Raw genomic sequence first — 22,658 nt, forward strand, 5'->3', positions numbered from 1 at the left:
TCAGTAAAATTTTATAGTAAAAACTCTTAGCTGTATCTCCTTAACTCCCATTGCCCCTTTTAACTGAGTTTCAAAACCCCACTGTGACCTGTTGCAACAGGCATTTAGTCTTTTTGTTTGTTTCTCCCTATTTTAAGCAATTTTACACTTTTTTTTTTAAGATTTTATTTATTTGACACAGAGAGATCACAAGAAGGCAGAGAGGCAGGCAGAGAGAGGGGGAAGCAGGCTCCATGCTGAGTGGAGAGCTGGATGTGGGGCTCAATCCCAGGACCCTGAGATCATGACCCAAGCCGAAGGCAGAGGCTTTAACCCACTGAGCCACACCCAGGTACCGCACAATTTTACACTCTGTTGCCAGTCATCTTGTTAATACTCTTACCTAGTTACCCAATGGTTCAAACTCCTCAACCTGAAATTCCAAGTTGTAGCAATTTACTTTTCTAGCCTTATCTTCTACCACTCTACTAAATAGTTTCTAGTTACTTGTTTACTTTATATCCTTACCAGGTTGTCAGCTTTTTGCATCATGGAGGGAGTCTTGTCTTTTTTTTTTTTTTTTTTTTTTGGCCTGAAGTACTGATTTTTTTTAAAGATTTTGTTTATTTATTTGACAGACAGAGATCACAAGTAGGCAGAGAGGCAGGCAGAGAAAGAGGAAGAAGCAGGCTCCCCACTGAGCAGAGAGCCTGATGTGGGACTCGATCCCAGGACCCTGAGATTATGACCCAAGCCGAAGGCAGAGGCTTTAACCCACTGAGCCACCAGGTGCCCCTGAAGTACTGATTTTAATTGATGGGTAAGCTAATACCAAAATAGTGGGGTTTTTAAAAATTTTTTAAAAGATTTTATTTATTTATTTGAGAGCAAGAGCAGAGTGAGAGAGAACTTGATCGGGGGTGGGGGTGAGGGAAAGAGGGAAAGTGAAAAGCAGATGCCCCACCGAGCAGGGAGTCGGATGTGGGGCTCAATCCCAGGACTTTGAAACCATGACCTGAGCAGAAGGCAGACACTTAACCTATGGAGCCCCCTAAGAGCCCTGGTTTTTAAATTTTTAAGCAGATTTTCATTTAACTTCTACTAATCAGGTTTCTTAATCTGAGTTCTCTGTGTGCTTGAAAGTCATCTAACTATAAGTCAGTCAGTGAAGTTGTTCTGTGAGATTTGTGGCCTCTCTTTAGGGTTAAAACTGACCAAAGTGATAAGCACTGAGAAAAAGTGTAGATGTGCGAGAGAGAGAGAGAGAGAGAGAGAGAGAGAGAGAATTTTAAATAAATGAGCAATGGTATCATCTATAAACTACTTTCAGCAGGTATGGTTTTAGAAAAAGTGAGAGTTAGTGGGTTTAGAAAAAGCTCCATTAGTAAACGTTTTTATCTTTTTTGGTTCATACTGCAGTGTTTTTACTCTTGACTTCTGCAGTCATGTTAATAAAACAAAATCACTCGTCTTCAGGCATCCAGCGACAGGACGGTGTACCACTTTGGCCACCAGGCGGCTCCCTTATTTCATGTTCTAAGAACTGGAGCTCTCGCCGTTCTTTTCCGTGGCCGGATGTGTCTCATTAAATTTGGTTCACAATGTTTTCTTACTGAATCTGAATAATAGACAGAACAGGCTCCATAAAGCTATTTAACTTTAGAAGAGTCCAATGCTTTACAGTAACAGAGGAGATTGAGGTTACCAGGCAGAAAGTTTACAGGTTACGCCTTCTCCCCAGAAGAACATAAACACCAAAGCCAGGACTTAATAAACAAGACCTTGTTAAGACCTCACTTTAGTCCTGCAATGAAACATCATTTACAGTTTCTGAGACCTAACAGAGGTGTCTAATACATAGTGGTTTGAACATTTTCATGCAACACTAGCATTTGCCAGGATTCTATCAAAGTTTAGCAGAGCTCTATGAAGGCATTTTTACAAGCAAAGTTAGGCTTTAGAGTGTTTTTTTTTTTTTTTTAATTTCTTTGACAGACAGAGATCACAAGGAGGCAGAGAGGCAGTCAGAGAGAGGGGGGGAAAGCAGGCTCCCTGTCGAGCAGAGAGCCCGATGCGGGGCTCGATCCCAGGACCCCGGGACCATGACCTGAGCCGAAGGCAGAGGCTTCAACCCACTGAGCCACCCAGGCGCCCCAGGCTTTAGAGTTTTTTAAAAACCATCATTGACTTTGGCTTTCTTGATATTCAATTTTTTGCAAAAAATTTTCTGATTATTTTCTCCCCTTATTTTCTCTTCTCTGATTATTTTCTATCATTAAAATTGCATTTTAACAATATTCAGAATTGTTAAACAGCCTTTAGGATTCCTCATTTTATGATATATTATCATAAAAAAGAAAAAAAAAGTATTAATTGCTCTAAAGCTTTCGTGTTTTTAGGTTTTCATTATGAAGCCTTCGTATGCATAGGGGTACCTGGCTGGCTCAGTCCATGGGACATGTCACTCTTGACATTGGAATAATGGGTTCAAGCCCCACATTGAACATAGAGCTTGTATTTAAAAAAAAAAAAAAAAAGAAAAAGAAAAGAAAGGAAAAAAAAAGGAAAACTTCAGATGTATAAAATGACAGGAAGTTCCCCAAAGATAAGGTCATATTTGGAATATTAGGTGGTAAATGCAGCTACTGATATCTCCTTTACTGAAGACGAAAGTATAATAAGGAAGAAAGAGATATCACTACATCTATTCTAATAAACCAAAATATCCAAAATGAAGAGGGTAATGTTGAGCTATCACAGATCATCTCTGACTTGAATGTGACTCAGGTTGCCTATTTCAGGAATGTTGGATAATTTTTAATATTACTTTATTACCTAAATCTGAGCAGCTATTTATTCATATGTTTTCAAAAGATAAATCATTTAACCCCATCTTCCAAACACTAATCCTTCTGGATTTGAAGCCTTTCTACTAAAACACATTGATTCAAGTCTTCCATGTGTTTCAAGCAGAACCTCTTTCAACTTGAAAATTCTTAGAAACATGAAGAATGATGTATAGGCAAAAACCAGAAAGGGTAGTAATTGGCTTTTTGTTGTTACTGTTTATAGAAAGGGAAAAGGGCAGAAGGAGAGGGAGAGAGAATCTTAAGCAGGCTCCATGCCCAGAGCAGAGCCTAATGCAGGGGTCTGTTTCACAAACCCGAGATCATGACCTGAGCCAAAATCAAGAGTCAGATGCTTCACTGACTGAGCCACCCAGGTGCCCCATGACTTTTAACCTATAAAGAAAAAAGCTTCATCCTTTCAAAGAGGTTCATACACAAATATTTTATATTCCCCAGCCTGTTAAAATTAGAAAAATCAGAATTAGGATTCCTTTAATTCATAGATTGTCTGAAGTTCTGGAAATATCCTGTCTTAAGGTGAGTAGAATCTCAGTTAATTGTGCCCTGTGTAGATCTTCCTCTTGATTAGTTTTGATTTTCTGTATTATTTACATACTTAACATATAAGAGGAAACGAATTTAATATCTATTCTCCAGGAAAGGAATAAACTCATGATGAGCCTACAGCTGAACTCAGCCAAGTCCGTTGTATTTTGCTCGATCTGTATATTTAAAATTCGATTTTATTTGAATCCCTTTTTGGCAGGACCTGGACTCTTCTAAAACCCAGCAATTCTTAATTTCTTCTACCCATCAAGTCCTACTCATTTATGTTACGTTTCTAATGTTTGTAAACTTTTGGTCTGTGCCCCCTGTTCCAGGAAGTCCTGTCGCAGGCATTACCTGGATATAAGGGCCTTGAGGAAATGCTTGGCATATTGGAATAACTCAAGAGGAGAGGCGCTAAAACTGAAGTAAGGCAGTTTGTTTTGCTCTCTCCACTGGTGAGCACTTTTCTTCTTCCCTAAGAAGTTGACTCTTATTTCTTTATTATTCCTCCATCTCTCTTTGAAACCCATTCATGGGGCGAATGACTACTTCGTTGTTTTTTTTTTTAAGCTCTGTTTGAAAAGGGAGGGAGGGGTGCATGGGTGGCTCAGTTGATTAAGAGTCTGGCTCTTGATTTGGGCTCTGCGTCAGGCTCTGCACTGGGTGTGGAGCCAGCTTCTCTTTCTCACTCCCTCTTCCTCTGCCCCTCTCCCAACCACTTGCACACTCTCTCTCTCTAAGTAAATAAGTAAGTCTTTTAAAAAAAATTTTTTATAGCTGTGTTATTCTGTCCCAATATGGCTTTCTTTAAACCAAAAGCAAACTTCTTTATGTAAGCATCACCATGCAAAATGGAATAATCAGCAATCACCCCATACTGAACCCTGCCTGGTTGTTTTTACAGAGGTTTCTCTTTCTTTTTTCCCTTTTTGGGAGGCTTCTTTCTGTTTTTTGTTTGTTTGTTTTGTTTTTTTAAAGATTTATTTATTTATTTGAGAGGGAAGGGAAGAGCAGGGGGAGGTAGAGAGGGAGAGAGAATCCTCAAGAAGACTCCCCAGTAGAGCATGGATCTGATGCAGGGCTCAGTCCCACAACCCTGAGACCAGGACTTGAGCCAAAATCAAGAGTCGGATGCTTAACTGACTGAGCCATCCAGGAACCCTGAAGGCTTCTCTTTATTAATGCTTTCTTTTTTAACTTGGTAGGAAAGACAATCAGCAAAAATAGAAAAGGGAGGCCACTCTTGAGAAAAGAAAAGGAGACAGAAAGGATTTCAATTCCTCCTTTTAGAATGGTCGGACCAGAGAGAAGAGGCACTCAAAAACTTAATTGCTGTAGATCAGTCCCTTGCTTCGTAGCTAGTTCAGCCAAAGATGTGTGGAGCTGTGTGCTACTGGCCTTCTCAGAAACTCACCTCAGTGTCCTTGCCCTTCACAGTCAAGACTTATCCATACTGTTTCTCACCTGAAATCTTTCTTTCTTTATTTTTTTTTAAAGATTTATTTATTTATTTGCGAGAGAGATCATGAGTGTGAAGAGCAGAGGGAGAGGGAGAAAGAATCCCAATAAGACTCCGCACTGAGTGTGGAGCCCCTCCTAGGGCTTGATCTCAGGACCCTGAAATCATGACCAGAGCTGAAACCAAGAGTGGGCCACTTAACTGACGATGCCACCCAGGGGCCCCTCTACAATTTTTCTGGTTGTAACCCTGGGTTATTTATTCTTTTAGTTGCTTGTGTCAAATGAAGCACTTGGTGATATGCTTTTAAATAGACAGATTTCAAAGTTAATATAAAATCTCCCCTACAATTTTTCTGCTCTGTGCAATAAAATCTCCATCTTGTTAGTCTCTTTCTCATATGTCTTATTTTGAAAATCTCTCCTTATTTGTGGCTAAACTTTCTCTGTTTTGTTGTCACCTAAATTATAGGAGCCCAAATCAAAACTTTAATACTTTCAATTTAGTATATAATGAATTATTTACAATTTCATTTTCCAAGATTTATGTTTATTGTACAGCATACAGAGAGACCTCCCTAAGCAAATCTACTATCCAAAAGCATCTTTAAAAAAAAAAAAAGAAGGGGCGCCTGGGTGGCTCAGTGGGTTAAAGCCTCTGCCTTTGGCTCAGGTCATGATTCCAGGGTCCTGGGATCGGCCCGCATCGGGCTCTCTGCTCAGCGGGGAGCCTGCTTCCTTCTATCTCTTTGCCTGCCTCTCTGCCTACTGTGATTTCTGTCTGTCAAATAAATAAATAAATAAAATCTTAAAAAAAAAATAAAATAAAAAAGAAAAAGAAAAAGAACTTTTTATAAAAAAATAAATTAATTAAAAAAAAAAACTCTCCTCCAGTAGAAATATTCTTTTCAGAAACATTTATCATGCAAATTAGCATGTGTTTGTATTATTTGGGAGAGTAAGAAGAGAAAGTATTTGCAAATTGAAGCAATTTAAAGCTGCCAATTTTATAGAAAGTAACACTATGTCTCTGTGTCATGTTATTCTACACTGCTCTTTCCCACACCTTTCTTTGGAAGTCTCCAACCAAAGACAAAATTTAAAGGGTTTCATTTCTACTGCTATCCTCCAGCCTAAGTAATTAAATTCCTCCCCAGATAGTAGGTAAAACAGAAATCAAATTAACTTCTCAATTAAAAGAAGTAAAAGTAAACATATGTATTAATAATCTCTCTTCCTCTTCCTCTCTCTTCCAAATAATTAAATTGATTTGGACTCTGACTCTTTATTTTGTAAGATTACATTTTAACTGAAACAGAGAAAGCAAGAACTTCCCTTAAAATTCAAACAGTTCCTTGAATTTTTCAGTTAAGCTCCACCCTTGGCAACTGACTTCCCAAAGGTATGAGCCAACACCCAAATCCCCTTTGTACCTGGAATTAGGGAAGAATATTTCTGTGTGTGTGAGTGTGTGTGTGTGTGTGTGTGTGTGAGAGAGAGAGAGAGACAGAGACAGAGACAGAGACAGAGACAGACAACAAATTAAAGCTGAGAAAACTGGAATTCATAAAACCCTTTTGATCCCTAGAGTAGTGGAAAATCCATTTCACTTACATTGTTACCCAGAAGTTAGAAGTGGCAAAACATAGAGCCCTTACTGTCGTAGAAACATATCAGGCCACACCGGTGAAAGAAGTAAGTGGTTTGAATAGCGCTGCCCATTCTTTTTTGTTGAAAAAACACCCTCTTCCCACCTTTTTCCAGGAAACTACCAAGCTCCTCGCTTCTTTCTGTACTCACCAGTTCTACACCTTTGTCTGGTAAACTCAGGAATCTGCATTTCCAAAGGGCGTGGCTTACTTCACAGAATTCGTGGGTCATTTTAAAATGATTTCTTTCTGATATGGTCTAGGTTAAAGCTTGATTTCATAGTCCTATTCTGGATAGTTATGCTTTGCCACTTGAAAAAAATTTTGTCTAGTCTTGCATCTTCTGTAAGTAAGTAGGTTTTACCAGGTGGAAATAAAATTGTCTTTAATATGTAGGCTGGTTATTTTGGGAAAAGATTAAATCCTTACATGTTAGTTACTTTTAAAATTGACTAATTCATACATTCAACAAATATTTTTTGATCATCTACCATCATTGTCATTTCTAACATATTTTAACCTATATATTGGTTTATTCATAAAAAATGATATTAGCTTATTAAATAATAAGAATAATAAGAATAAATTTCAATTTTAAAGATTTTCAAATTCAGTAAAATGGTTTATGTATGAAAGAAATTTGCACTAACCAGATGAAAATGTCACTTCATGTAGTGTTCACTCTATTTCACAATTTTAAACTTAAACATAAATGAAACTTTAAATGATTATATAGAATGAGAGAATAGAAATCATTGTATATCTTAATCTCTATAATCACATGGTATCGTTTTTTTAATCTACTGTTTAAATTCAAGAATATTACATACTATAGGAGTCTGAGATAAAAACTAGTCCCCAAATAAGCTGAACAATTCTGAGCTGTTGTGAATCTACTCTTTTTTTTTTTAAAGATTTTATGTAAATTTACTCTTAAAATGCCTTTGTGTAGATTAATCTGCACGTTTTGAGAAACTGCTATTTAAATGGGAATTCTCAGAATCAACTTTTATGTAAAACAAAATGCTTATTGAAGCATAAGTAATATAAATGTGCTAATTTGAAGCTTTCATTAGTGAGACTCGGTAATAGCATCAATCGGTAATAGCATCAATCGGTACAGAATTAATACCAACAAAAGAATTTGGGAGGGAGTGTTCCATCATTGACATTATTAGAATCAAAGACTAATGGTGATAATAGAAAGCAAATCAACTCCTAGTTTGTTTTTCTTATTGTATTTAAACACAGCTCCTTATTGCCTGAGCTAGGAAAGTACTACCCCTCCTTCTCTGTTCTCGTTACCCAGCTGCTGACCAGAGCCCCGCGTGCTGTCAAGTGTGGGCACACCATGTTGGGCAGAACAAACGATCTCCTGTTTTCATGGTGCTTCCAAGTTCATGGGAGATCAACAGAGAATAAGTAAACAAATAAGAATTTACAAAATTCAAAGGGCTATGCGGGAAATTAACCAGACACAGAGACAGAGAATTATAAGAAATCTATTAGGCAAGGTGGTGAAAGAAGGCTCTCATTCTGGGTGCTGGATGAGCAAGGGGGGTGCGAATTGAAGCTGGCAGAACTGAAGTTGGCTTTGAAGAATTAGGCTTTTATTCAAAGCACACAGACAAAAAAATCCAAGTTTTGAGCAGTGGAACATAAGCTTATGTTTCCAAAAGATGACATTGGCTACTATGCGGAGAACAGATTGAATTCTGGCAAGAAGAGATTCTTGAAAACCTGCTAGAGTATGTCTATCCTGGAGAAAGATACTCGTGGCTTGGCCTTGAGAGATGGCAACGGTGATGGAAAAATTAGCAAGATGTTTTCAGTAGGAATGAATGAAAGCAGGGAATGAGGTAAGGCAAGTTGTCAAGAATGATGCCCAGGCGTTGGCTTGTGTAGGAGGAAAATGCTGATTTTTACTTGAAAGAGAAGTTTGGTAAGGGGCATGTTTCCTAATGGTAACTTGATCCAACATGCATCTCTCTGTGAATTTTTAGTTTGGTTTTTTTTTTAAGATTTTATTTATTTATTTGCCAGAGAGAGATCACAAGTAGGCAGAGAGGCAGGCAGAGAGAGAGAGAGAAGGAAGCGGGCTCCCTGCTGAGCAGAGAGCCCGATGCGGGACTTGATCCCAGGACCCCGAGATCATGACCCGAGCCAAAGGCAGCGGCTTAACCCACTGAGCCACCCAGGCGCCCAGTAGTTTTGTTTTTAATAGACTTTAGTTTTACAACAGTTTTAGGTTCACAGAATAATTGAGTAGGAAATACAGAGAATTCCCATATACCTCCTGCCGCTCCTCCCCGTCTCCCCACCCCTAGCCTCTCTATGTCAACATTTCACATCCGACTGGTACATTTGTTAAAATCAACTAATCTACATTCACACATCATCATCACCCCAAATTAACACTTTACATCAAGGTTCACACTTCTTGTACATTTTATGAGTTTTGACCAATGTATAATGACATGTATCTACCATTATAGTATCAAACAGAGTAGTTTCACTGCCCTAAAAACCCTCTGGGTTCTGCTTATTTATCTCTCGCTCCTCCTAACCCTTGGTAATCACTGAGTTTTCACCTTCTCCAGGGTTTTGCTTTTTCCAGGATGTCGTATCACGAGAATTATATAGTATTTAGCTTTTTCAGACTGGTTTCTTCTCTTAGTAATATGCACTTAAGTATTCTCTATGTCTTTTCATGGCTTAATAGCTCATTTCTTTTTTAACATGGAGTAATATCCCATTGTATTGAAGGATCAAAGTTTATTTATCCTTGGTTGACTTCTTGGTGTTTCCAAACCCTGGCAATTCTGAACAAATCTGTAAACATCAGGTGCAGGTTTTTAGGTAAAGAGAAGTTTTCAGTTCATCTGGGTAGATACCAAGGAGCGCAATCGCCGGGTCATATGGTAAGAGTATGTTTAGTTTGTCAGAAACCGCCAAACAGCCTTCCAAAGTGGCTATAACATTTTGCATTCCCATCAACAATGAATGTTGCTCCACATACTTGCTAGCATTTCATATTGTCAGTGTTTGGATTTTCACCATTCTGTTGGGTGTCTAGTGGTATCTCATTGTTGCTTTAATTTGCAATTCTCTAATGACATGTATGTTGAACATCTTTTCATATGTGTATTTGCCATCCATATATCTTTCCTGGTGAGGTACCTGTTCAGGCCTTTTGCCCATTTTTTAAAAAGATTTTTATTTATTTATTTTATTTCCTACTTAATCTTTTTTCTTTTTCTTTTCCTTTTTTCTCTAGATTTTATTAATTTATTTGAGAGAGAGAGAAAGCACAAGCTGGGGCGGAAGGGACAGAGGAAGAGGGAGAAGAAGACTCTCCACTGAGCAGGGCGCCCAGCGCCGGGCTTGTTCCAGCCCAAGACCCCGAGATCATGAGCCACCCAGGTGCCTCTCATTTTTTAAAGCTTTTAAAAGAGTTTTTTGTGTATATATTTTTTCATTTAAAAAAATCTTAATTTCACTACAGTCAACATACAGGTGTACAATATAGTCATTCATAATTCTATACATTACTTAGTGCTTATCATGATAAGTGAACTCTTTAATCCTTTTCAGCTGATTTACCCATCCCCCCACCTGCCTCCCGTCTGGTGACCATCAGTTTGTTCTCTACAGTTTAAAGTCTGTTTCTTGGTTTGCCTCCCTCTCTCTTTATTTTCCCCATTTGTTCATTTGCTTTGAGTGAGATCATACAGTATTTGTCTTTCTCTGACTGATTTATTTTGCTTAACATTATACCCTCTAGCTCCTACCATTTTGAGTTTATTTTTGCCTGTGGTGTAAGAAAGTGTTCCAGTTTCTTCTTTTGTTTTTTTGTTTGTTTGTTTGTTTTTGCAAGTAGCTGTCGAGTTTTCCAAACATCATTTGTTGAAGAAGTTGTCTTTTTCCCCTTGTATATTCTTGCCTCCTTTGTCAAAGATTAATTGATCCTATACCTATAGGTTTGTTTCTGGGTTTTTTATTCTGTTCCATTGATCCGTGTGTCTATTTTTGTGTCAGTACCATACTTTTTTTTTTTATTACTATAGCTTTGTAATACAACTTGAAGTCCAGAATTCTAACACCTCCAGTTTTGCTTTTCTTTTTCAAGATTGTTTTGACTATTTAGTCTTTGTGGCTCCATAAAAATTTTAAGATTGTTTGTTCTAGTTCTGTGAAAAATGCTGTTGGTATTTTGACAAGGTTGCTTTGGGTAGTATGGACACTTAACAATACTTGTTCTCCCAATCCATAAGCATGGAATATCTTTCCATTTGTTTGTGTCATTTTCAATTTCTTTTATCAGTGTTTTTATAGTTTTCAGAATACAGGTCTTTCACTTCTTTGGTTAGGCTTATTCCTGGGTGTTTTATTATTTTTGATGTAACTGTAAATGGGATTATTTTCTTTATTTCTCTTTCTGCTATTTCATTATTAGTCCATAGAAACGCAACAGATTTCTCTATATCAGTGTTATATCCTGCAACTTTACTGAATTCATTTATCAGTTCTAGTAGTTTTTTGGAAGAATCTTCAGGGTTTTCTATATATAGTAGCATGTCATCTACAAATAATGGAAGTTTGAGCTCTCCCTTACTTATTAGAGGGCTTTTTATTTCTTTTTGTTTGATTGCTGTGGCTAGGGCTTCTAGTACTATGTTGAGTAAGAGTGGTGAGAGCGGACAACCCTTTCTTATTCCTGATCTTGGGGGAAGAACTCTTAGTTTTCACCATTGAGTATGATGTTACCTGTGAGATTTTCATCTGTCACCTTTATTATGTTGAGGTATGTTCTATGTAGACCTACTTTGTTAAGGGTTTTTTATCATCAATGGATGTTGTACTTTGTCAAATGCTTTTTCTGCATTTATTGGAATGATCATGATTTTTATCCTTTCTCTTGTTGATATGATGTATTTCATTGATTGATTTGCAAATATTGAACCACCTTTGCATCCCAGGAATAAATCCCACTTGATCATGGTGAATGGTTTTTTAAATGGATTGTTGGATTAGGTTTGCTATTTTGTTGAGGATTTTTGCCTCTATGTTTATCAGAGATATTGGCCTGTAGTTCTCTTTTTTTATGGTGTCTTTATCTGATTTTGGGATCAGGGTAATGCTGGCATTATAGAATGAATTTGGAAGTTTTCTTTCCTCTTCCATTGTTTGGAATAGTTTCAAAGGAATAGGAATTAACTTTTCTTTAAATGTTTGGTAGAATACACCTGTGAAGTCCACTGGTCCTGAACTTTTGTTTGTTGGTAGTTTTTAAATTACTGATTCAATTTTATTGCTGGTGATCAGTCTGTTCAAATTTTCTATTTCTTCCCAATTCAGTTTTAGGAGGTTATTTGTTGATAGGAATTTATCTGTTTCTTCTAGGTTGTCCAATTTGTGGCATATAATTTGTCATAATGTTCTCTTATAATTCTTTGTATTTCTCTGGTATTGGTTGTTATTTTTTCTCTTTCATTTCTGATTTTATTTATTTGAGTCCTCTTCCTTTTTATTATGAATCTGGCTAAAGGTTTATCAGTTTTGTTGATCTTTCAAAAGAACCTGTTCCTGAGGTGATTGATCTATTCTATTGGTTTTTTGTTTGTTTGTTTTTAGTTTCTATGTCATTTATTTTTGCTAGTCTTTATTATTTCCTACCTTCCACTTGTTTTGGTTTCTGTTTCTTCTTTTTCTAGCTCTTTTAGGTATAAAGTTAAATTATTTATTTAAGATTTTCCTAGCTTCTTGAGGTAGGCCTGAGTTGCTATAACCTTCACTCTTAGAACAAGTTTTACTACATCCCAAAGATTTTGGACCATTGTGTTTTCATTTTCATTTATTTCCATGTATTTTTTTTCTTTCCTCTTTGATTTCTTGTTTCAGTCATTCATGGTTTAGTAGCAGGTAATCTAACCTTCATGTATTTGTGTCCTTTTTTTTCTTGTGGTTTTTTTTTTTTCTAGTTTCATAGTGTTGTGATCAGTAAAGATGCATGGTATGACCTTAATGTTTTTGAGTTTGTTAAGACTTGTTTTGTAGCCTAACCAGTGACCTATTATGGGGAATGTTCCATGTACACTTGAAAAGGGTCTATTTGGGGCACCTGGGTGGCTCAGTGCGTTAAGCCTCTGCCTTTGGCTCAGGTCATGATCTCAGGGTCCTGGGATCGAGCCCTGCATCAGGCTCCCTCCTTTAGCAGGAAGCCTGCTTCCCCCTCTTTCTTTGCCTACCTCTCTGCCTCATTGTGTTCTCTCTCTCTCTGTCAAATAAATAAATGAAATATTTTTTTAAAAAAGGAAAAGAAAAGGGTGTGTATTCTCCTGTTTTAGTTGGAATATTCTGGATAGAGAATCTGATAGATCCGTCTAGGCCAGTGTATTGTTCATAGCCACTGTTTCCTTGTTGATTTTCTGTTTGGATGATCTATCCATTGATGTAAGTGGAGTGTTAACGTTCCCCTATTATTATTGCATTACTATAGATTACTTCCTTTTATGCTTGTTGTAAGTTCCTTTATGTATCTGGGTGCTCTTGTTCTGGGTACACGAATATTTACAATTGTTATATCTTCTTGTTGGATCATTCCCTTTGTGATTATTTAGTGTCCCTCTTTGTCTCTTATTACAGTCTTGTTTTAAAGTCTATTTTGTCTGAATAAGTATTACTACCCTAGCTTTCTTTTGACATCCATTTGCTTGATAAATGTTTCTTCATTCTCTTACTTTAAGTCTATATGTGTTTTTCAGTCTGAAATGAGTCTCTTGTAAGTAGCATATCTTGCTTTTTTATTCATTCACTCACTGTATGTCTCTTGACTGGAAGGTTTAGTCCATTTACATTCAAAGTAATTATCGATACAAATGTACTTATTGCCATTTTGTTACTTATTTACTGGTTGGTTGGTTTTGTAGGGTTTTTTTGTTTTGTTTTGTAGTTTTTCTCTCTTTCTTCTCTCACTCTCTCACAGTTTGCCGACTCTCTTCAGTGATATTTTTCAGTTTCTTTTTCATTATTTTTTGCATGTCTATTACTGGTTTTTTATTTGTGGTTACCATTATGTTTATATATAATATCTTACGCATATGCAGTCTATATTAAGTTGATGATTGCTTAAGTTTGAACCCATTCTCTTTTTTTTTAAGATTTTATTTCTTTAATTTTAATTTTATTTTTTTAACAGAGACAGAGACAACTAGAGAGGTAACAAAATTTTAATTTTATTTCTTTAACAGAGACAGAGACAACTAGAGAGGTAACAAAAGCAGGGGCGTTGGAAGAGGGAGAAGCAGGTCTCCTGCTGAGCAGGGGGCCTGACGCAGGGCTCGATCCCAGGACCTTGGGATCATGACCTGAGCTGAGGGCAGACACTTAATGACTAAGCCACCCAGGAGCCCCAGATTTGAACCCATTCTTTACTTCTCACTCTCCCATGATTTAGGTATATGGAGTTATACTTTACAGCCCTTTATTTTGTGAATCCCTTAACTGATTTTTATAGATATATTTAATTCTATTGCTTTGCGCTTCCTACATTTCTCACTCTTATTTATGGTCTTTCCTTTCCATTCAAAGTGTCCGTTTGAACATATCTTTCAGGGCTGGTTTAGTGGTGATTAATTCCTTTAACTTTTGATTTTCTGGGAAACTCTATCCCTCCTTCTTTTCTGAACGACAGCCTTGCTGGATAGAATATTCATGGTTGCAGGTTTTTTTCTTCTAGCACTTTGCCTATACCATGCCACTCTGTTCTAGCCTGCAAAGTTTCTTTTCTTTTTTTTTTTTTTAAGATTTTATTTATTTATTTGAGAGTGAGAACAAGAGAGAGAGCACGAGTGGGGTGAAAAGCAGAGGGAGAAGCAGACTCCCCATTGAGCAGGGAGCCCGACGTGGGGCTTAATCCTGGGACTCTGGGATCATGACCTGAGGCAAAAGTGGACACTTAGCTGACTGAGCCAGTTTACTAGATTACCCCTAGCCTGCAAAGTTTCTGCTGAAAAATCAGCTGACAGCCTTACGGGATTTCCCTTGTAGGTAACTGTTTTATTTCCTCTTGCTGGTTTTGAAACTCTTTCTTTATCACTACCATTTGCCACTTCAATTACTATGTGTCTTGGTATAGACCTCCTTGGGTTGATTTTGTTGGGGGCTCGTGTGTCTCCTGGATCTAGATTTCTGTTTCCTTCCACAGATTAAAGAAGTTTTCAGCTGTTATTTGTGTAAATAAATTTTCTGTCCCCTTTTCCCTTTCTTCTCCTTCTGGGATCCCTATAATGTGAATGTTATTACGCTTGATGGTGTTGTTGAGTTCCCTTAGTCTATTTTCATTTTTTATTTTTTTTCTCTCCTTGATCACTTTCCATAACTTTGTCTTCCAGATCGCCAATACCTTCTTCTGCTTCCTCTAGTCTACTATGTATTCTATCCAGTATATATTTAATTTCAGTTACTGAGTTCTTCATCTCTGACTGATTTTTATGTTTTCTCTTTGTTGAAGATCTCACTGAGATATTCCATTCTTTCCTCTACTGCAGTGAGTATCTTTATGTTTTAAGGCCAGTGTATTGTTCAAAGCCACTGTTTCCTTGTTGATTTTCTGTTTGGATGATCTATCCATTCCCCTTTTAAATTCTCTATCAGGCATATTACTTATCTGTTTTGTTTAGTTCCCTTGCTATGATTTTGTCCTTCTCTTACATTTGTCTCTCTGTAACTCTTTATATGTATTAGAAAAATCAGCTACGTCTCCCACTCTTGAAAGTAGTGGCCTTCTGAAGAAGTTCTTTTTTTTTTTTTTAAAGATTTTATTTATTTATTTGACAGAGAGAAATCACAAGTAGATGGAGAGGCAGGCAGAGAGAGAGAGAGAGGGAAGCAGGCTCTCTGCCGAGCAGAGAGCCTGATGCGGGACTCGATCCCAGGACCCTGAGATCATGACCTGAGCCGAAGGCAGCGGCTTAACCCACTGAGCCACCTAGGCGCCCCCTGAAGAAGTTCTATAGTGTCCTGCAGTGCAACAGCCCATGTTCAACAGAACCTGGGCTTAGGGGTGTCTGCTACATGTGTTGCATGTGCCCTACTGTTATGGTTGAGCTGCATTTGCCTTCAGTCCAGTCATCTCCAATGCCTCTCTCTGCCTATTGTGTGCAGGGTTTGGTCCCTGTGTTGCAGTCTGGGGCTGCCTTTGGCTTGAAAGACCAGACCAGGCATTTCCCAGGGATGCAATAACACTGAAATGCAGAGTGCTTTCCCTATATCTTCCTTTTGAGAAGCTTTTGTTGGTGGGTGGGGCTTGTAGTCAGACCCTGTGTCTGCCCCAGCACACTGCTGGGGCCACAGATGGACTGGTATGTGTGGTTATTTTCTTTTCTCCCCAAGACAGGAATCACTTTGGAGTGGTTCTGTCCCTGTCGGGGCTGCTTGAACACTCCCAGGTTTGTGGCACTGCTTTGGGTGAGCTCTGGCCAAGGGCTTATCAGAGTGGGAAGATCTACAGGACAATGTGAGGGTGGGGTGTGAGATGCCAGAGAAATCCATGCTGGTCCACTGCAGGGGGTGGGACGTGCAGCCTCTTGGGAAAACTCCTCTCAAGACCAGCCAGGGTTGGAGGGGGCAGATCTGCAGAAGGGAGAGGCAATGTGTACTGTTAACAAAGTAGGTGGCAGGTATGCTGCTGTGCTTTTTCCAGGAGGTATCCGTTTATCTAGGCTTGGGCAGGGCAGGGAAATGGCACTTGCCAGCTCTTCTGTTCTTGGAGAAATTTCCCAATGATCCCTACCCCTCCAGCTCTGAGATAAGTAAATGAATCTTCCCATATACCCCAGGCATTTTTCAAATTGTTGTGTCTATGCTACATCTCAGTGGGGCTGTTTGTTGTGCCATCTCTTTAGGGGCAGTGACTCAGTTTCCTATTGCCCTCTCAATCTCTCAGGTGTTAAGCCCCATTAATTGTAAGAACTCAGAAGTTTAGGTCCTTTTGATTTTCAAAGCCAAATGTTATGGGGATTTGTCTTCCCAGTGCAGGTCCCCCATGCCTGGGGTGCCTGGTGCAGGGGTCTTCTCCTCTCCCCACTCCACACTCATCATGTCCCTCCCTCCTCTGGACAGTCCAGTGGGTCATTTGGGCTCCTGACTGGGTCTCCGCCCTTACTGTTCTTTTCGGTGTGGCCTCTACATTTAGCTCTGGAGAGTCAGTTCTGCCAGTCTTCAGGACATTTTCTGGGTTATTTGTACAGATTTGGGTGTTGTATAGTTGCATCTGTGGGAGGAGGTGATCTTGGTGTCTTCCTACTCCACTGTCTTCCCCAGAAGTCCTTAGGTAACAGTTCTGTATCAGATATATCTTTTGCAAATATTTCTTCCCAGTCCGTGGCTCATCTTCTCATGCTTTTGATTAGCTTTCTGTTTTATATCTTCAAACCACTGTTTCATGTTTCATTTTTTTTTTTTAGAGAATTTTTTTTAAAAATTTATTTATCAGAGAGAGAGAGGGAGAGAGAGCGAGCGCAGGCAGACAGAATGGCAGGCAGAGGCAGAGGAAGAAGCAGGCTCCGTGCCGAGCAAGGAGCCCGATGTGGGACTCGATCCCAGGACGCTGGGATCATGACCTGAGGCGAAGGCAGCTGCTTAACCAACTGAGCCACCCAGGCGTCCCATTTTAATTCAGTTAAATGCAGAAATCTTTTATATTCTATAAGGCTTTCTTTTCTCTCTCTTTTTCTCTCTCTCTCTTTCTCTCTCTCTCTATATATAGGGGGCAAGCAGGGGGCAAGGGGCAGAGGGAGACAAAGAAGAAGACTCCCTGATCAGTGGGGAGCCCTGTGGGACTCAGTCCCAAGACCCAGGATCCCAAGACCATGACCTGAGCTGAAGGCAGATGCTCAACTGACTGAAACACCCAGGCACCCTAAAAATGAATATATTTTATTATTACAAAGGCAATATGTAGTCTTCATGGAAAATTAAAAAAAAAAAAAACACAATTCGGAAAGAGAGGAAGATCCTGTGAAAAAGTCTGGCACCTAGAAGACTAGTGGCCTTGGGAATATCTGGAAACCACACCCTTGGCCTGGGCAATTTGACAATACATGCCAGAAGCCTAAAAAAGATACCCACCCTTTGACCCAACAATTCATGTTTAGAAATGTATTCCAATAAAATAATTGGATGTGTGCCCAGAGAACTGAATACAAGGATGTTCCTAATTGGACAAAAATTAGAAACAACTTATATTCATTTGCTAGGGCTACCATACAAAGCACCACAGACTGGGTGGCTTAAACAACAGGAATTTATTTCTCACAATTCTGGAGCCTAGAATCCAAGATCAACATAGCAGCAAGATTTGTTTCCTCTGAGGCTTCTCTCCTCAGAGAAGGAGAAATAAAAAATAGTTTATTTATTTATTTGACACAGGAAGTGGGGGAGAGCATGCACAAATAGGGGGGAGCGGTAGGTAGGGGAGAAGCAGGCTCCCCGCTGGACAAGGAGACTGATATGGGACTTGATCTCAAGGCCCGCCCAACAGACTGTGCCACCCTGGTACCCCAGTATTTTTTTTTTTTTTTTAAGATTTTATGTATTTATTTGACAGAGAGAAATCACAAGTAGATGGAGAGGCAGGCAGAGAGAGAGAGAGGGAAGCAGGCTCCCCGCTGAGCAGAGAGCCCGATGTGGGACTCTATCTCAGGACCCTGAGATCATGACACGAGCCGAAGGCAGTGGCTTAACCCACTGAGCCACCCAGGCGCCCCCCCCCCCAGTATTTTTTGATAACAATTCTCTGCCATGTTATTTTCCTTTAGCCATCCTTCTAGATGGCCATCCTCTTCCTGTGTCTTCATATAGTCTTATGTCTTCTGCTTAGGTCTATGTCCAAATTTCCTCTTCTTAAGGGACCAGTCCTAGTGGATTAAGGCCCACCCTCATGACCTCATTTCAACTTAATTATCTCTTTAAAATCCCATCTCTAAATAAAACCACATTCTGAGATACTGGGGTTTAGGACTTCAACATATAAATCTTAGGGAGATATGATTCATCCCATAACACAACCTATTCCAAGAATTGGGAATTAGTAAAATAAATTATGATATAGTCATACATCCATAATTATAGTTCATGTATGAGTTTTGAATTCATATTAAAATATGGTATTAAAAATAGGCCTAGAAATTTACATGGCACAGATAGACTTTCATGATGTATGTTGGTCAATGGAAAGAATAGGCTACAAAATAATATGGGTATTTTCTTTTCTTTCTTTTCTTCTTTCCTTCCTTCCTTCATTCCTCCCTCCCTCCCTCTTTCTTTCTCTCTCTCTCTCTCTCTCTCTCTCCTTCCTTCCTAAGTAGACTCTACACCCAGCATGGAGCCCCATGCAGGGCTTGAACTTGCAACCCTGAGATCATGACCTGAGCAGAGACAAAGAATCTCAACGAGCTGAGTCACCGAGGCACCCCTGATTCTTTTTCTTTCTCTGTGTGGAATAAATACACAAATGCACAGAAAAATAGCTGAAAAGGCTTAACAGCAATTACATTTGGGAGATGATATGGTTGATATTAATTTGTTTTATTTCTGTTTATTTATTTGTTGCTTAACTATGCATCTACATTTTTTTCCACAGTAAGTTTGTGCACTATTTTAAAAGAAACCTCTTGTGACACAAATACCTTCCCCCACCCCCACCAAAAAAGGGGGAAATCTACCCTATGCCTCAGTATTTTTTTTAAAGATTTATTTATTTATTTGACAGAGAGAGATCACAAGTAGGCAGAGAGAGAGAGAAGGAAGCAGGCTCCCGGCCGAGCAGAGAGCCCGATGTGGGGCTCGATCCCAGGACCCTGGGATCATGACCCGAGCCAAAGGCTTAACCCACTGAGCCACCCAGGCGCCCCCTAAGTATGTTTTTTAATATTTAATTTATTTGACACAAGAAGCAGGGGAGAACATGCACAAAAAGGGGGAGTGGTAGACAGAGGAGAGGTAGGCTCCCTACCGAACAAGGAGCCTGATGTGGGACTTGATCTCAGGACCTGCCCAACCGACTGAGCCACCTAGATGCCCCAGTATTTTTTGATAACAATTCTTGCCATGTTATTGTCCTTTAGCTATTCTCCTTTCCTGCTCCTAAGCTGAGTTTTAGTGGACGATGAAAGCTCACTGTTTCTATTTGTCCCCATATAGTGATAGCCTGCTCATTTAATGTGCACTGAAGTGCTCAGGGTACTTAATTCTTTTTTGGAGATTATTTGGAAAGGTTTTTGCTTAATCATAGGCATTACTGAAGCCAGTGACATTATGATGAAATGATTCATCTTGGTTTAGGGGTTATGATCCAATAGGCTCTGAGCTCTATTTTCAAATTTATAGAGAAGACTTAAAAAAAAAAAATAGAGTGGATTCCCAAAAAGAGAGAAGGGTGAAATACGTTCAGAGTCTTGATCTCTGTGATTTCTAGCTGAGGAGGCAGAGGGTGCCTATTCACACCTCATTCACAGGAGAGTGAACTATAGTCATTTTTCTTCTAAAGTCTGCTGTTTCTTCAGAGGCTGAGAAATTACTCTCTTTTAAGCCAGCTCCTCATTCCCCCAGCCCCCACCCCACTTCTGTAGCTTGGGTGATTTATGCACAAAATAAGTAATGTCTGAATAAAAAGACAACAGCTAAGTTAAGACATGATGAAGTAATTTGAGGCTACCTGTATGCAGGACGCCGCACATCAAGCCTTCTCTTTGCATTATACGCCCGCATGGCCATTGAAGCTTTTGGTGCACTGAAATGTAGCAGCTCCCCAGGTTGTTACCTGTAGTAGTGATGGATTTAGTGTTCCTACACCTGTGTAAGCAGGTGGTCCTCACCAAGAGCACAACTTGAGAATTTAGTCTTGTAATAAAGACGGTGTTTTGTATTGAGCACCTTTGTTTACACCTCTGGCAAGTCTTAACAATTCGTCTAAAATTAAGAATCCTCTCAAGAGGCACATATTTCATAGACTGCTTCTTGCCCTCAACCTACCAAACAAAAAGAGCTGCTTATGCTGATTTGTCCATTTTCAGAGCAGAGTAGTGATCATGCACTCCAGATTCCTAGCATTTTGCTTTGATCCAGAATAAAATTTGATTAAATGACTATTTACATCTATTATTTACACCGCTCTTGGTGAGCAGCCTTGATTACAGTGTCTGACCTCTGTGCTCCTGGCCAGTAAGTGTGAATTAGGGATGCTCTTCAGGTCGGTTCTTGCAGTGGCCAGTCAGCCCTTACTACCTTGTAATACTTGGGAGTTGGTGAAAATGTTAAGAGGGGAAAGAAACCAGAAAGTTGCCTACCAAGGTGTCTCTGGCAGAACTCTCCTGAATAGTTGTTTGATCTTTGGTCAGACCTGGATTGTACTTAGATAAGAGATTATCGGTGAATATAGAGTCTTACAGGTCTTTGCTCCAGGCTGACAGCAATTCAAGGACATGGGCCATGTCTTTGTCTTGAGAATTCTAGGCCTGGCACAGAACAGGCACATGATATGTATCTGTTCCATTTAATTCTCAATCAACCACCTACTTCCTTATGATCCTCATTTTATATATATTTTTCTGCTACTAACCTGGGAAGGAATAAAATTCTATAGGGTTATGAGGCTTGAATATTATTCTAATATTACTTGATATTTTGGAGACGAATGACACACCTGAAACTAATGTAATATTATGTGTCAACTATACTTCAATTAAAAAAACAAAACAAACGCATACATTTTTTTTTTTAAAGTAGACTCTATGCCTAACATGGGGCTTGAATTTGTGATTCCAAGAACAACAGTCACGTGCTCTACTGACTGAGCCAGCCAGGTGCCCCCAATCAATAAATGTTTTTTAAAAACATTAGAGATGAAAGAGACCTTAGAGATATTACTAGAGAATGCCTTCATTTTACAAATGGGAAACTGAAATTCACAGAGGTTAAATGACTTCAAAGCTGGTTAGTGGCCAAGATGAAGCCAGAAGAATCCAGGTCCTCTTGGCTCCCAGTTTGCTACTAAATACTCCTGAGCCACTAAGAAGACTGCGTCTGTTCTAAGTTATACTGTTTGGTTTTTTTCCTTTCCTCTTTTTCTACCTCTCTTCACATATTAGGTTTTTGTGGGGTTTTTTTTCCCCCTCCCACATGGACGTGAGATCAGCGTGCAAATCAGAGAACTTGAATGTTTTTAGAAAAACTGGGCTATATTGTGTTTGTGGCCCAGCATGGTGGGGGTGGAACTTTATCTTTCCGGAGAGGTATTATATTTTCTCATGTCCTCTGAGCTGTGGTCGAATGTGAGAGCTTACCCAAGTGCCGATATCTTTACTGCTCAGTGAATGTACCTTGCACTGGTATGTCAGGAGACTGATTTCTCTTCTTGGCTCTGTCATCATTCCTGAGGCCTTGGGAAACTTAATTTTCCTCCATGGGCCTCAGTTCCTCATTTATAAAATATAGAACCTGGACCAAACGAGCCCTAAGTTCGTATGATTCTATCTGTTTCCACTTCTGATTTATAAACATTTAAAATAACGTTTTTCTACCTTTAAAGTAAAAGCCACACTTAAGCTCTGTGGAATTTGGTCACCCTTACATTTTTATGTGAATGTTGACAGGTTTTCTCTGCTCTCTTTGGTATAACTGGAATGATTTAATTTTTTAATTTTTTTTAAAAGATTTTATTTATTTATTTAATTGACACAGAGAGAGAGAGAGAGAGACAGCAAGACTGGGAACACAAGCAGGGTGGGAGAGGGAGGCGCGGGCTTCCTGCTGAGCAGAAAGCCTGATGCAGGGCTCAATGTGTGGGTTGGGGGTGTGGGGGGAGCTCGGTCCCAGGACCCCAGGATCATGACCTGAGCTGAAGACAGAGCTTAACGACTGAGCAACCCAGGTGCCCCCTAATTTTTTAATTTCAGTGGCTTCAATTACTATCTTCCATTTATCGTTCTACCAAAGAAGTAACTGGCACAATGGTTAAAGTTGATCTATGACTCCGTTCCTTCAAGCCTTATTTCAAGCATTACTTCGAAAATCTCTAAACCTCCTCTTCTAGCCGTCACTCATCTGGAGTACGCGTTGTCTGTGCATCCTGGCTTTTTTGCTTCTTGTGGAACTGGGAGAGAGGGAATAGTGT

The sequence above is a fragment of the Mustela erminea genome, chromosome 8, assembly GCF_009829155.1.
Source record: "Mustela erminea isolate mMusErm1 chromosome 8, mMusErm1.Pri, whole genome shotgun sequence".
In the NCBI taxonomy this organism is placed as follows: domain Eukaryota; kingdom Metazoa; phylum Chordata; class Mammalia; order Carnivora; family Mustelidae; genus Mustela; species Mustela erminea.